Source organism: Penaeus chinensis, chromosome 39 (assembly GCF_019202785.1).
Source record: "Penaeus chinensis breed Huanghai No. 1 chromosome 39, ASM1920278v2, whole genome shotgun sequence".
Classification (NCBI taxonomy): Eukaryota; Metazoa; Arthropoda; class Malacostraca; order Decapoda; family Penaeidae; genus Penaeus; species Penaeus chinensis.
In genome coordinates, this window is record NC_061857.1 from 19059449 (window position 1) to 19064448 (window position 5000).

Sequence of the window (5000 nt, forward strand, 5' to 3'; positions counted from 1 at the left end):
GTGTTGGTGGTGTTTTTGTATCTTGGGTGGTTCATTCATTTCATAAATCTACTTTTTGTGCGGGAATACATAGAAATTTTATCCCAACCCACCAAATTTTGTTATCTTATTTCTTCTGCTATGTGTGTGTGTGTGTGTGTGTAGTGTTGTGTGATGTGGTGATATAAAGTTTAAGTTGAGAAATAAATTTAGTTATGTGAAGTTAGTTATACTACATTTAATTTTTTTTATATAGGTGTATTCTAGCTGTTTGTCTGTCACAAATGGAAAGATTACACGTATTGTATATATATATATTGCTTTTGCTATGTATGATGAATGGATAACATCATGGGACTGTCGAAATAGGGATAGTGGTTCACGAAAAACAGTTCGTTAAGGTTTATTTTTCACATATGCGTAAGGTATTATTTTTAATTTAAGTTGGCTCCGACTCCTAACGATATGGAGCAGGTATAAGGGTTTCAACGGAGGAATTGAATGGTTTAGGGAAACAAAGAAGTACGGATGGGCTAATGGAGCCTAAGGTGCAGTGGACGTTCCCGAAGTTCATGGAACGCCTTGTTGCCGAGCCACTGGCGAGGATGTCCGTAGTGGGAGAGAACGCGTTGATGCGGCTTTCCAGGGCGTTTTTCTGAGATCTTTTTGGAAGTTTTCTCAAAACGCATTCCCATTAAGCAGATGTAATTGTTTTCTTGCTCTCGAGGAAGTCAACTAGCGAAATTCCCTTTGCATCTCAGAAGACAGTGGCCACGACCTTTCCTCTTGACCGCTCAGATTTTGCTTTGACTGGTCTACTTCCACCCCTGGGCAGCCACTTGATTGAATTTTGTCCTTGGGATCGTACTGGTAGAGCCATGTTTCATCCCCTGTCACAATTCTCTGCAGAAAAGCTCCAGAGTCCTCATTCCACTTGTTCCATTGAAAGATCTACCCTTGTTTGCTGCTGACCTGGGCGCAACAGGCCTGGGACGCATCAAGCGGAAAGCTTGCTTAGTCCCAAATTCTCCACCAGAATTGTATGTGAAGTACACACAGAGATGTTGAATGTGTCTGCTTCTGACTCAGTGGTTATTGATCTATCCTTTTCAATCATGTCGCAAACAGTATCAATGTTTTCCTCACAAACTGGCGTTGATGGCTTTCCACTGCGGGGCTCATCTTCAATTTCGTTTCTTCCACTTCTGAACCGACTCATCCATAAGTAGGTTGTTGATTTATTTGAGGCATTGTTGCCATAAACTTGTTCGTCGATAATTTGACTATTCTCCCAACCGAGTTTCACTATGAATTTAATGTTTGTCCTGGTCTCGATTTTGGTGCATTCCATGTTGCTTGAGTGGTGCCTGACTTCCAACTGGTGGCGATGCGTTATTATCTGCATTTAAGGGTTCATGTTTGAACACGTTGTAACACGTTGGTACAGGAATCTTCAGGTGTATTGAAATCAAAATCCTTCTATATAATTTTTAGTAATGGACTTTTTCCACGAACTTTTGAAGCCCCCTCGTGTGTATATATATATAGAGAGACAGATAGATAGATATACATGCATATATATATATACATAATGTATATGTATGTTTATATATGTATATATGTATATGTATGTATATATGTATATAGATAGACAGACAGATATAGATATAGATATACATACATATACATACACATAATGTATATGTATATGTCTATATATGTATATATATGTACATACACACATACATATATACATATATATATATATATATATATATATATAACATATATATATACACACACACACACACATATATATATATGTATATATATAAACATATATATATATATATACATATATATATATATCTAGCTGTGTGTGTGTGTGTGTGAGAGAGAGAGAATATATATATATATATATATATATGTGTGTGTGTGTGTGTGTGTGTGTGTGTGTGTGTGTGTGTGTGTGTGTGTGTGTGCGTGTGTATGTGTATGAATCCATTTCTGAAGAATGTTCACAAGATAAACCTTAATTCAAATCAGAGAAAATAGATCGGCATCTCAGAACCATCGCTGTGATTGAAAAAGGTTTTACTACTCTTTGGTAAACTGATCTCAGACAGGTACAAAGTCAAGATGTCAATCAGTTCTCGTGATACACAGATCAGGCAGGAGGAGTGGCTCCGAGAACACCACATGGCAAGCTTTGTCCAGAAAAAGTGGTTAGAGCTGGTTTTCTTTCACCAAGACAGCTCCAGAGCGAAATCACGAAAGTGGGATAGAAAAAAATGAGGGATGGATTTCCGGAAGGAATATTCATGAGGCCTTGAGGTGAGCCACGGAGGGTCAGCCTCGGGAAAAGGTGGAATTCAGGGGAAGCAGGTTCAACACGGAAGAATGTTTTACCATTCATATGTGTGTGTGTATATATATGTGTATATATATATATATATATATATATATATATATGTATGTGTGTATGTATGTTTGTATGTGTGAATATGTATATATATATATATATATATATATGTGTGTGTGGGGGGGGGGGGTGTATATATATGTGTGTGAATATATATATTTGCGCGGGCGCAAAAAAAAAAAAAAAAAAAAAAAAAAAATATATATATATATATATATATATATATATATATATATATATATATATATGTATGTATATAAGGCTGTTGATTGAGTAGATGGCTCCTTGGGTTGGAGTTCCATGATGCTTCGGGATTTACTTGGATGAGTATTTTGACGGCCGCGTATTGAACAAAACACTTCGCTATTAAAAATGAGAGTGGATTTTTGTGTTACTTCATATTCGTGCTATCACCGAGGCGGTGTTTGGCGAACTACTTGGCGCCATGTTGACATCATGTAGTTGTCTGGGTCTTTATAATGGGATGGCTGAACAGTGATCATTCCCCAAGGGAGTAGTTGTTTAGGTAATCATTGCTGGTGGTTATCACCCCACCAGCATATATACGATAGATTCACCAACTACCGTAACTAGATATAACTTATCTAACATGCAAATCCGTGCGCGGTGTATGCGAGTGTGCGTGCACCACTCACATGCGGGCGAGTAACAGTACCAAGTAAACTATATAAATAATCATATATCTAGATATATCTCATATATCGTAGTGCACCCTCACTGCCTAAGCTTAGTGACGTGTTTAGCTTTGCCTCTTTTTCGGCCCTATCAATCTGTGCGATATATGATGTGTTTTATCAGTGTACTTTGCAAATAGTTCATTAATGACGATGATAAAACAGTGATAAAAAGTAAAAACCAGTTAATATTTGCATCAAGACGAAGTGTTGTTACCTGTTTTAAATTACTTTGCCCCATGTATGTTTTGATGGTCCTCCAGAATCGATGTAGGTCTTTCATGCCGTTGGAAATCTTTTTGGTTATTTCCTCCCACTTTCCACTGAATTTGGTGTTGTTATTTGTCTTTCATGTTTTCCCTTATTACAAAAAAGCGGGTCATGAGGCTGTGTTTCCAGTCATTTATACTCCTTTATATGCTTGAATTCTGTTTTTAATGCTTGGAATTCGAGTGACGTTCTCGGGTGTGTTGGAGTGCGGAGAATACCGTCCTCCGTGTTTGTTTTGTGTGTGTTGGTTGTCAAGGTCAGGATGGCGGCGTTTGTGAGTTTGTTTTGCCCAACTGCGTTATTCCTTCGGTGACCAAAGATGCGGTGTCTTCCACTGAAGCTCTTGTTATATGTACAGGGCATGTTATTTTGATAGCCAAGGAGACGTGACAGGCATCCTTAAGGCACATACGACCGGGGGGGGGGGGGGGTAAATAACAGGTGCATTCTATTCCTGGTTGCATTTATTAAAGATCTTGTTGATACGATCTTCAGTTTCTGTAATGGTAGTGTAACCACAAGGAGCATCACAGAGTCTTATCACTGATTTTAAGTTAGTAAAGGAGATATTGGAGCCCCCTTGGGTTTTTATACGGATGTTTGGCGTTATACCATTGTATTCCTTGTGTGGGAATGTAGAGCAACTGAGTGGCTGATTGATTTACTGCTACGTCAACATAGAGGGTTGGGCTCAACTATCCCACTGTCGACTATGCCAACGGATTATAAGTCAGTCAGGGTACTGGGCCCTGGTTGGGCAGGAGTTCTGACCAAAGATGGTCTGCACACCAGCTGTTGCCTGATAGCAGCTTGAACAAAATTATCTATGTGTTCTTGAACAACAAGTTCAAAATGTTGGAGAACCAGCTGTTAAAGTTGTTAAAACAGTGACGCTCTTGGAGTGTAATAGTAACCTTCTTTGAATGTTCTGCCAGGATGAGTTGAGGCCGAGTCTCTGCTAACTCTTAGAGTCTGCTGAGTCTCACTCCGTCTCCCTATGTGTATATATATATATATATATATATATATATTAATATATATACATATATACATACATACACACATACATGTACACACACGCACATACGCACGCACGCACACACACACACACACTCACACACACACACACACACACACACACACACACACACACACACACAAAAACACACACATATATATCAAGCAGGGTCAACCCTGCTTGAGGGGCTTATCTGTGGCATCCCGGCTAAACTGAAATTGACTTCATAATTTCAAATAGGCACGATAGAGTAAAAGATTTGGAGGTTAATAATGAAGTAAATGTTGGCAGCGACCACGAAATCAGATTAAACCTCAGAAGGGAAAGGAACAAACTCATACGCAAACCGCAGCCACAGAATTTAGCTTTACCGTCTTAAACAAATATTTATCTCTCAGTAATATCTCAACACTGACCAAATCAACAAACTGTTCAATGGCATAATAAAGGAAACTGCACATGATGTAGGTGGTAAAAACGACAAGCAAAGCCCCAGCAAGCTCTCGGTAGAAACTAAACAGCTTATGCAAAATGTAGGGCCTTGAAAGTATCGTCAAACAGGGACAAAATATAATTAGCTGAACTAACAAAGGCTATAAATGAAAACTATGAAAAC